Source organism: Fusarium musae, chromosome 5 (genome assembly GCF_019915245.1).
Source record: "Fusarium musae strain F31 chromosome 5, whole genome shotgun sequence".
NCBI classification, from domain to species: domain Eukaryota; kingdom Fungi; phylum Ascomycota; class Sordariomycetes; order Hypocreales; family Nectriaceae; genus Fusarium; species Fusarium musae.
The window spans coordinates 3,840,053-3,853,209 of record NC_058391.1 but is presented as its reverse complement, the minus strand read 5'-3'; positions in this window follow the sequence as shown (position 1 = coordinate 3,853,209).

The window sequence follows — 13,157 nt, the reverse complement described above, 5'->3', positions numbered from 1 at the left end:
CTAGAATTTAAAAAAAAAAAGAGCAAGCAATAAAAATAATAAAAAAAAAAAGTAAAATAAAATAAAAAAATTAAACTTAAATAAAATCCAGTTCCTAAGCTAAGATAATAATATACTAAATAAAGATATACTATTTATATAGTTAAAAAAGGAAAGGAAGTTAACCTTAACCTAGACAATAAACCTAATATATTAAAATTTAATTAAAAACTTAATAATATATTAATATAAATATTTACTAGATTAAGAGTATCTATAAAAATATAAGGAAGTATTATCTAATATAATTTATATTTAGTAGTAAATAAGATCTTAGTTAAAACTATTTTAAAATAACCAAATTAACATTTTAATAATCTAAACTATATATTAGCTTTAAAAACAGTTTAAGACTTAAAAGCTATAAAAATTAGAAGACAAGTAGACTATATTATTTAAAATATAGATATTAAACTATAATATAATAGAAAAGGAAACTATATATAGTATAGTAAGGCACTTAAATATACTAAACTTATAAGATAAAGAGCTATTATAGAATAAAATAATAATATCTATATTTAGTTATATATAAAAGATAAAGTAAAAGACCTAACCACTCTAAAAAAATAAATCTAGATTAAAGCAGACCTTTAAAAGTACCTAGATTATCTTAACTATCAGTAGATATTATAGATATCTTATATATAATACTATTACTAATAATATAAGTAAAATAAAGAAACAAATAACTGTTTTCTAATATAGACTAAAAAATATAGAGAATAGAGACCCTACTTAATTATTAATACCCTAAGATACTAACTTATTAAAAGGTATAGAGAGACTTAAATAGTAAAACTTACAGTAAATATTAAAATAAAAGAATAAGCTCTAAACTATATCTAAAACTTATATTATATAGCCTAATAAAGACTAAAAGTTTATAATAAAAAAGACTATAAAGAAAAAACCTTAGATAAGGAACTTTATAAAACTATTATAGAAATTAATTAATTAGAAAAAGTATAGAGTAAAACTTTAAATAAAGAAAAATTAATATAATTAACTAGTAAAGATATTATAGTAAATAAATAAATTAAATAAATAAAAGCTAAATACTAAAATAAACTAACTTACTAATACCTAGATAATATTAACTACTATAATAGTAAATATAGCTATAATTACCCCTAGATAGGAAAAGACTACCACTATCTATAATAAAGCGCTAGATAAGTAATAAAGCAAAAGGAAACAAACTCCCTATAAAAGCTTTAAGAATAACTATAAAGAATAGTTAATAGACCTGCCTTAAACTAAAAGTTAGAATTAAAGATAAGTAGCTAAGTATACTTATAGATAGCAGAGCTAATATAAATCATATTTCCCCTAGTATAGTAAATAATCTTAGGCTATTATAAAAGGATAAAGAAAAACTATATATAGTAACTAATAAAGAAAGAGAAACCTATAATTATAATAATAAATAAATAACCTAAAAGATTAATTACTTTAAGGTATTTATAAATAGAAGAAATTAAAGAATCGACTTTAATATTATCCCTATTAGTAAATATAACCTAATACTTAAATATTTATAGCTAAAACGCTATAACCTATAATTTAATTAAAGAACTAGCTAGGTAACCTATAAAGATTACCCTTTAGATAATAAAAATGATTTAGATAATAATAATATAAGATCTTAAACTTTAACTAAAGAAAGCAGTAAAGTCTAGAGTAATAAGATATTACCTATTTTAAAAGGAATATAATATAAATATTATAAAAGTAAAATAAAATGTATTAAATAAATAATAGTAACTCTTAAAAGATAGTTTAAATAACTAAACTATAATCTTTAAAAGATAAAATAGATTACTAAGCAGGAAGCTAATAAATAACTTAAAAATATACTAATTTAGTACTATATTTATAAGAAACTATTTTAAGAAAAACTTAATATTAAGTTACTATAATATATAAATTATAATATTAAAATTATATTAAAGGATAGAAAGAACCTAAAATTCTTCCCTATCTATAACCTATCTTAAGATAAGCTTAATATACTTAAGGAATAGTTAAATAATATACTATAAAAAAGGTATATTAAACTATTAAAATCCTTAGCAAGATACCTAGTTATATTTATACTAAAACCTAATATAAATAAACTTTAACTTATAGTAAATTACTAATAGCTTAATAAGATTACTAATAAGGATAGAATACTATTACTACTTATTACTAAACTTAAAGATTAACTATTTAGTAAAAAATAGTTTATAGCCCTTAACCTTAAATCTATATATAACCTTATTTAAATTAAAGAAAGCAATAAATAGAAAATAGCCTTTAAAATAAAATATAGACTATTTAAATACTTAGTAATACCTTTTAGCTTAATTAATATACCTATAGTATTTTAATATATAATTATAAATATACTTTAAGAGTACCTTAATATCTTTATAGTTTACTACCTAGATAATATCCTTATTTTCTTTAATATAAAAAAAGAGCATATAGAATATATCTATAAGGTCCTAAAAGCACTATAAGATACTAATATACTTATTAAACCTATAAAAAGTTATTTTTATTAGTTATAAGTAATATACTTAAGATATAAAATCTTATATAATAAAATCAGAATAGATAAATAAAAAATTATAGTAGTTACTAAATAGAAAACACTTACTTTAGTAAAAGAAATATAATCCTTTTTAAGATTTACTAATTACTACTAATAATTCATTAAAGACTTTAGTAAGATTGCTATACTACTTATAGAGATTACTAAGAAAGACTATATCTTTTAATAAAACACTAAGGCTTAAAAAGCTTTTAAATAGTTTAAGCTAGCTATTACTAGTAAACTAGTTCTAGTTATATTTAACCTAGAACGGCAAGTTAAACTTAAAACTGATACTTTTAACTTTACCTTAGGAAAATAAATTAAATAATATAATAATAATAGTATACTATACCTAATTACTTTTTATTCTTATAAAATATATAGAGCAGAATTTAACTACCCTATTTATAATAAGGAATTCCTAGCTATTATTAACTATTTTAAGGAATTTAAATACTACCTTAAAGGAAGTAAATACCCTATAAAAGTATTTACTAATTATAAAAATATAGCTTACTTTACTATAATATAAGAGCTAAATTAATAATAACTACACTATACTAAATACCTATATAAATTTAACTTTATAATAGCATACTATAAAGGCATTAATAATAGATATATAGACACTATTAGCTAAAGAATAGACCTTAATATAAGTACTATTAAGATAAAGGAGTAGCTCTTAGAACTTAATAAATAAAAAGAATATTAATTTATATAACCTATAAAAACTATTATATAAATAGCTATTAATAGCAGTAACTAATTAATATACCTAGATAAACTTAATAAATACTAAAAATAAAAATTTAACCTAGTAATAAATAAATATAAATAGAAAAAAGGAGTAGACTAATAAAAAGGGATTAAAAGATAATACTATATACCCTTTATCTATAATAAACCCTATATCTTAAATAAGGTATTAGAAGAGTATATTAAATACTTACACTAAACTATTAAATACTAAGATAAGCTTAATAACTAATAATTCTAGCTTTATATCTATAATAACTACTCTAGAGACTAGCTAGGAGAAATTAATAACTAAAGGCACTATAAAATATATTACTTAAAATAATATATCTGTAGAATAAGTATAATATTAAAGTAAGAATGTAACTTCTTTTATAAATTTTATTTATATCCTTTATATAGATACTAAGGTATTAATAAAATAATAAAAAGACTATAAAAATAAGGGTATAAGGTAAAAAGAAAAAACATTAAATATATTATTAAATAATGCAACTTATATACTAAAATAAAAGTATAAAGATATAAACCTTATAGATAATTATAACCCTTACTAGTATTATAATAACCTTAGGACTTAATTATAATAGATTTTATTATAAAGTTACTTTTATTAAAAAAACCCTTAACTAGAATCTTCTATAATAGCATTATAATTATAGTTAATTAATTTATAAAATTCTTATATTACTTACTATATAAGGAATTTATAAATATAAAAGAACTTTCTTATATCTTTTACTAATATATTATTAGTATATATAGGTTACTTATAGAAATTCTTTCTAATAGAAGACCTATATTTATAGTAAACTTTTAGTAATTGCTTATAGTATAACTTAGACTAAACTATTAGCTTATAACTGCTTTCTAACTATAAGTTAACAGACAAACTAAATAAATAAATTAAGTATTTAAATAGTACTTATAGTATTATATTAATTATAAATAGAATAATTAAGTTAAAAAACTCCTAATAGCCTAACTTGCTTATAATACTGTATATAATAAAAGTATAAAGCTTATACTAGCTTATATTAATTTCAGATTTATGCTAAATATATACTATAATATATAACTAGAAAAATCAATTAACCTAGCCGCTATACTTAAAAGTAATAACCTTAAAAACCTATATAAAGAAATAAAGATAGAACTTGAATTTATTAAGAAATGCATAAAAAACTACTATAACCTAAAACAGTTAAAGGGACTAACCTTCTTAGAGAGAGATATAGTCTACTTAGCTATAAAAAACATCAAGATAGACTAACTAAGTCATAAATTAGACTATAAATTTATTAGACCTTATAAGGTACTATAAAAAATCTTAGAAAATAACTATAAACTAGACCTATTATTAAAGGTTAGGCTTTATTTAATCTTTTATATTTTATTACTTAAATTAGTAGTAGATATAATATAAGTTAAAATAAGTAATAAACTATAAGAAATCTTAGGACTAGAAGTCTATAAAGCAGAAGCAATTAAAAGTATATATAAAATTAATAGTTAAAGAAAATACTTAATAAAATAGAAAAACTACCTAGAAAGTGAAAATATATAGGAACTACTAAAATACCTTATTAATACTTAATAACTCTTAAAGAAGTTTTACTAAACCTAGAATAAAAAATATTACTAAAAATAGAATTCTAGTTAATAACGTTAACTGCTTTATAAGACTAAGCCTTAGAAATAACTGAAGATTTAGCCCTATTAATAGAAAAACCACTCTGTTCTTCTAGTAACTATATACTATAAGTAAATAACTTATTACCCTATTCCTTAAGATAATGCTTTATTTTTTATATATAAGTAAGATAAGCTATGGCCTCCTTAAGAGCCTACTTGGCCTTAGTTTTATCTTCTTTTAACTTTTTATACTCTTTTATATTCTTAAAAACTATAAAATTAATATAAGGTTAACTAAAAAACGCTTTATTATATAAAAAAACTTATAAAAAGTTATAATACTAAAACTATTATAGACTACCTTAGCCTTAATATAATTTCTGTACTAATTAGCTTGATTTTTATTAGCTTTATAAATAAGACTATAGTAGAAATAATAAGAATATAGCATAATATAATCGCTAAATATATAGATATACTAAGTAAGAGAACTAGATTTAGAGGTTTTAGTATATCTAGCTTTAGAAATATAACTTAATATAATAATTAGTAAGATATATAGGAAAATAATATAAGTTTAAGTTAGTATATACTAAGATAAACTAATAAATAAATAGATAAATATAGTCTTAAAAGTAAGACCTAAAAGAGGGGAGAGATTATATTATAACCCTAGTGATTATATTATATATTATCTATAAAGTTCTTACTAATTATTAAGGACTAATAACTTCTATCTCAGTCTATAATAGAAATACTAATTATACTAGGACTAAGGATTTACTATTATAGTCTAGGACTGATATTTAAATATCTTAGTCTTTAAACCTTAATATACTAATATATTATAGTAGCTAATATATAAAGATACTTATTTAGCACTTCTATAGATTCTAGCTTACTAAGCTATTAATAAAACTTCTTTATATTAATTAAGTTTAATATATATTAAATCTACTATTAAGAGACGTGACACTTTAATAAGCTTAGTATTACACCTTATATAATCTGCTAACAATAAACCCAAGCACGGCTTAGTTTAATATAGTTGGACCTGACTGTTATACTGTGAGCCTCGAAAACTGTAGTATTAGGCCTTACCTGGTTATAAATACTGCTCTTAGTGCACTTGCTATAGTTAAAAGTGTAATAGAAAAGGCATTACTTCTATTAAAAGTTTATAGTTATTCCCTTTTCTTTATATAATTTTACTAACTGCTATAGCTAATTATTTTACTACTAAAAAATATTATCTTAAAAAAGAGGAAGAGGTAGCTAAAACTAAGCTACTAAACTTATAGTAATAAGTAAATAAGCATTTAAATTATTTAATATATTTATATTATTAAAAATAATAGTTAAATAAGTATAGTTTTAAGATACTTTATTAGAATATTATAACCCTTAATAAACTTAAGGCTATTAAGAATGCTAAGTCTTTTACTATTATAGAGGTATAGTTAGCAGGTACTTCTAATATTATTAATTAAAATAAGATCTTCCTTATTAATATTCCTAATAGAAATCCTTTAATAGTTATTAGGTATTAATAAAGTGCTTTAGTAGTTCCTATATATTTTTATTTTCTAGGTAGTTTTTCTATTTTACTAAGTATTCTCTTTTACTATTCTTTACCTATATTTTCCTAATTACCTCTGCTTTATAAAGTTCTAATCTATTAATTTCTTCTAGTTTATTACTAATTTTAATATATATTATATCAGCTGCTAATTTAAGTAATGCTATATAAAAAACCTTATAAAGCCTAACTTTTATTAATAGGTCTAGTTTATAGTTATTTTTAGAGATTTTCCTAGTGATCTTATAGGGTCTAATATACTTAAAGTCTAGCTTATAACTTAGCTATTTTATAGTAATATTTTTAGTAGATAGGTATACTATATCTCTTTCCTTAAAGGTTAGTCTTTTTAACCTTTTAGAATTATAGTACTATTATATTTATTTATTAATAAACTTTAGTTCTATTTAGAGTTTATTATAAATATTCTTTAAATCCTCACTTTTAATTATTACTATAAGGTTAATAATTTTAGTTTCTTATATATTATAATATACTTTTAGTATATATCTAAAGTTAGCGTTTAATAGTATAAGCTTAGTACTTTTATTATAAGCAGTATTATAAGCTAATTAGGCATATAGTAACTTTTTAACTTAATTATCTTATTTATAGTTAATATAGTACTATAAGTATTACTCTACTACTTAGTTTATCTATTCTATCTATCTATCTGCTTAAAGTCTGAATACTATTATAAGTCTATAGTTAATTCCTAGATATACTATTAACGCTTACTAAAATTTACTAGTAAATATTATTCTTCTATTAATAAGGATTTCTCTAGGTAATCCTTATTTTTATACTATCTTATTATAAAAGATATAAGCTATCTTCTTAGTATCTGTTTATTCTCTATAGGGTATATAGATTAAAAATTTTATAAGTCTTTTAATAATAACTATAATACTATTATAAAAGATTCTAGTTAAAGGTTCTTTTAATAATAGTAGTTTAGTAATAAAGTCTATTATAATTAAGCTTTATAATGCCTTTATAACTAGTAATAGTTATAGTTCTCTATAAGGCTTATATTATTATACTTTTATCCTAGTATAGATATTATATTATCTAATAACTTTTTTTACTATTAGTTACTTAACCTAGTATCTATATTATTAAAGTCTTTTTAAGGTCTTAGTAACCCCTTAGTATTTATATACTAGGTATCTATAGAATTCTTATATAAACTCTTCTAGGTTACCTAGTATTTTCTTAGTAGTTATTACCTATATCTATCCTAGTATTTATACTTACTAGGTAAGTTAATATTCTCCTTTTTTATTTATTTCTAGTACTTATTCTTTTACTTTTATAGTACTAGTATTATAGTCTAGTTTTTAACTAATTATATCTACTTTTCTATTTTCTAATCCTTTTCTATAAATAATTATAAAGTTAAATTTATATAGGTACTCTATATAATATAGCTATTATCTATTAAGTTTATATATTATTATAAAGTATAAGATATTTTAATAGTTAATATAGACCTTAACTTAGTATTTACTTCCTATAAGGTAGTATTTAAACTCTTTAAAGCAGTTAATAATTACTAAGAATTCTTTATTATAAATTAGGTAATTAAGCTCTACTCTATATAGCTTATATAAATAAAAGGCAATAAGGTGCAGTCTCCTTATATTATCCTATTATCTAATCTATCCTCCTAAAATAAAGTCTAATATATCTATCTTTAGTTTAATTTCTCTTTCTAGGTTAAATATAGCTAAGACTAGTTTACTAGTAATAGCCTTTTTAAGTTATATAAAGGCTTCCTAGGCCTTATTATTTTATTTAAATAGTTTACTTTTCTTAGTAAGTTCTATTAATAGGTTAGTAATCTTACTAAATCTCTAGATAAACTATTAGTAGTAATTAGCTACTTTTAAGAAAGATTATATTTCCTTTATACTCTTAAGTTCCTTTTAATCTACTATTACTATAATCTTTTTTAGTTCTATCCTGATTTTACTTAGTATAATAATATATTTTAAAAAATCTACTTTTATAATATAAAAGTAACTTTTCTTTAATTTAACTAATAGTTTAGTATCTTATAGTATTTTTAAGACTTTATAGATATATTTTATATATTCTTCTTTATTATTTAAAAAGATTAGGATATTATCTAGGTAATATACTATAAAGATATTAAGGTACTATTAAAGTATACTATTAATTATTTACTGAAATATTATAGGTATATTAGTAAGACTAAAAGGCATTACTATATATTTAAATAATCTAAATTAAGTCCTAAAAGCCATTTTCTATTTATTTCCTTTCTTAATATAGATAAGGTTATATACTCCTTTAAGGTCTAAAGCTATAAAGATCTTTTTACCTTATAACTAATCTTTTAATTCTATAATAAGCAGAAGTAAGGTTTAGTCTTTAATAGTATATATATTAACCTATCTATAGTTAATAACTAGTCTATCTTTCCTATTCTTTTTAAGTATAAAGAACATTACTAATACTACTAATAAGCTAGATTCCCTAATATAGCCTTTTTCTAATATCTTATTAATATATTCTTTCTAAACTTATAATTCTTTTTAGTTAAGTAAGTAGAGTTTTTAAAAAGGTAAGTTATTATCTATAAGGTTAATTTTATAGTCCTATTTACTATATTTAGGGATCCCTGTTTCTAGTTCTTCTTTAAATAGTTTATTATATACTTAATACTATTTTAGAATATTTTTAAGTTAATCTTAGCTTATATTTATATCTATTTCTTCCTTTTATAAGTTATATCTCTTAAAGATACTTAAGATTTCTATTTTATTTCTTATACCTTTCTTATACTTATATTATACTCCTTTTAGAAGTAATAGACACTCTATTCTATACTTACCTATACTATCCTCTTTAATTAGGGTTTAAGATCTCTTATTATTTATTATAATTATTTCTTTCTTACTATTAGAGTTACTAGGGAATATAACCTGGCCTATCTTCTAGTTAATAAGTAGATTTTCTTATATAAGCTATAGTATACCTAGAATAATATATATATCCTTTCTTAAAGGTATAATATTAAAATCTATTCATTAACTTTATCTTTTAATAAGGATTTTAAGATAATTAGTCTTTTAATCTATAATACTATTATTATAGTTAAAGAGCTATCTTTCTATATTAACTAGCAGGTAGGGCAATAATTTCTTTCTTTAAGGCAGTTATTATTCTATAACTATTTTTAAATTAATAAAGTTCCTTCTTACTCTATAATTAATCTAAGCATTTAGCTATCTCTCTTTAATTTAAACTTATAGCACTAGGCTATCTATTAAGTTTACTATATATAATACTCTTAGTATCTTTATTATTCTAAGTTATTCTTATTTATAATTCTAGCCTATCTATAGCCTAGTTATAAATAGTATATAACTTTTCCTAAGGCATCTCTATATACTTTTTTACACTTACTATTATAGTATCCTTTACTATTAGTATAGTTATTAAAAAATTTATTATTAAATAATTATTATTAGAATCATTCTTTTAATTCTTTATATTATTTTACTAGGGTTTTAAGACAGTTCTTATATTTTTCTTTTTCTATTATTTATCTTTTATATACCGCTCTTATATCCCTTAGCTAGTCCTTATAGTATTATTTAGGATTTATATATCCTTTCTTATTTAAGTAATAGTAGTTTTCTTATTCTTTTTTATATATAATTTCTTCTTTTACTTATTTATAGCTTATAGGAGTATTAATTGCCTTTTATTTCTTTTAGATTTCTTTAATCTTTTTAAGGTTAGTATTATCTTTTAAATATAATCTATCTGCTTCTTATTATCCTTAGAGTTCTTCTATACTTTCTAAACTAATATTATTAACTAATAGTACTTTCTTTAGGTATATATATTTCCCTTAAGTTACTGCTTTAAATTCTTTTTTTACTTCTTTAATTAGGTATTAAGACTATTTAATCCTGTTAAGTAGATCTTTATTTTTATAAATTTATTAGTAATAAGCTATATTAAACTATAGTTCTAGTACTTTAAGATTATTATATTATATAAAAAGTAGGTATCTTTCTATTTCTTCTCTAAAGTATAGGTTATTATTAAGAGTTCTAGAAATTATAACTAGGAAATAATTATTATTAAGTTTCTCTTATTTATATATATTATACTAGTAGTTCCTATATAAAACCTATAAAATATTTTAGTATTATTTATATATAAGTAGTATTTATATATTATCTTAAGAGTTAAACTCTTTTTCCTAGTATTATAAGTTTATAATATTACTAATATAATATATTTTAATTATTACTAAACTAATTATATTAGTATCCTTATATTCTCTAGCTCCTTATATATAAAAGTCTTTATAGCTTAAATATATCTTTCTAATCCTATTTCTTTTATAAAACAGTTTATACTTTTTAATCTATTTTTATTAAATCTTCTTATCCCTATAGCAGAAGTATTATATTACTTATCTAGCTATACCTCCTTTATATCCTATACTTTAATTATTCTTATATTATTAAGTATAAAGTTAGTCTCCTGCCTTATATTCTATTTTCTATATTTCCTCTATAGCTTAAAGTATAATTCTTATTAGGATATTATTAATAATTTATAAGGTTTCCTTTTACTTATTTTTTTTAAAGGTAGTTAGGCTTCTTTATCTTATTATTCCTAGAACCTATAGTTCTTTTTCCTTATATTATTCTTTTAATTCTATAAGCTTCTTTTCTTTTACTTCTTTCCTTTTTCTTTACTAAGTATTATAAATATATACTTATTTTTCTAGGTCTACTATATATCTATAATAATTATTATTTTATATCTTATTCCTTTATTCTTTTTATTACTTTTCTATTAAGGATTTATCCTTTTTTTATCTTAAAGTATAATCCTCTAATTTAACCTATATAACTAATAGATCTCTATTAAATTATTAATTATAGCCACTTCTTACTATTCCTAAAGTTTAAGTCCTCTATATTATTTAAAGTTCTTATTATTAAGTTAGTCCTAGAGTTTACTTATTTTAGTTAAGGTCTCTTAGTTTTTTTAGTTCTAGGCACTGCTATACTATATATCCTAGCTAGTTATAATTATAATATTTATACTTAGATATATCTTATAGCTTATACTATTTATTTCTAGGTTATATTACTCTAAGTAATATAAGTCTTAAGTATATTCTATATAAAGTATTATTATAATAGTTACCTTATTATTATCCTTAATTTTAAAAGTTACCCTAGTTATTATATTATTAATTAAGGTAATATAAGTTATAATTATTCCCTTTTTCTATTTTACTTACTCTCTCTTTTCTATATTTATACTATCTTTTATTAATTTTAATTACTATTATAATATACTCTATAATATTATTTAGTTAATCTACCTTATATAACTTATCTTTAACTTCTTTTTTTAGCCCTTTATAATAGACTTCTATAAGGGCTTTATTATCTTACTAGGTCTTAAAAGCAAGTTATTAGAATTTAGTAAAATAAGCAATATATAAATAAGTCTATTTAAGTAATATAATTTTAATAGCTACTTATTATTCTTTATTAACTACTTTAAAATTATCTTTAAGTATATTCTTAAAATTATTCTAATTAGCAAAAATATTCTAGGTCTCTTAGTCCTATATAATTTCTATATTCTCTAGGAAATCCTTAAAGATTAATTTAAACCATTCCTTAGCATTTCCTTAAATAAGTAATATAGTAAAGAGTACCTTCTTAGTAATAATATCTAGCTTAATTAGGAATATATAAAAATAGCCTTTTATTTAAGTTAAGAATAAAACTATATCTATAGCTTATCCTTTAAATAGTTTTAGCTTAAGTAGTTTAAGGGCTTCCCTAATATCTCTTTCTCCTTAAAGGTTAATATTATTATTAATTATTAAGGAAGTTTCCTAGTTATTAACCCGGTTCTATAAATTATAAATAGTATTTTATAGCTAATAGATTTTAGCTATTATCTCCACTATACTAAGTAGTTCTCTAGTATAAGAAGGTGCTAGGCTAGTATTACTAGATATCCTAATAGTATAATATTACTTAATATAAACGCAGTATAATCTAAATAAGAGCTATTAATATATAATAGTTAGGGTTTCTAAATAAGTAAACTAGTCTATACTAGGTTTATATTTATAAAATATATAAGGTATTATATTAAGTATATTAAGGTATTATATCTCTTAATAGTTAATAGTATAAGTTAGGCTTATTAAAGTAAAGAAATATTATTAATAGCTAGTAAGTTAAGTTCTATCTAGTACTAAATAAATATATATATATATTATAGCAGCTTATAGTATAGTAAGTTAGGCTTACAGTAAGTTATAAGTCAGATTATAAGTCTAATATATAGCTTATAATAGTTATCTCTTAATATATCGTAAGTTATATACTAGTTAGTTAAAAATAGTAGGGGCCTACATGACATAAGCGCCTTTCTTAAGTTAGGTTATAATATTTAATATATATATCTAATTTATAATATAGTTACTAAAGGCTTTATTTTTAGCTCTATTTCTATTAATATTAAGTAGCTATATTT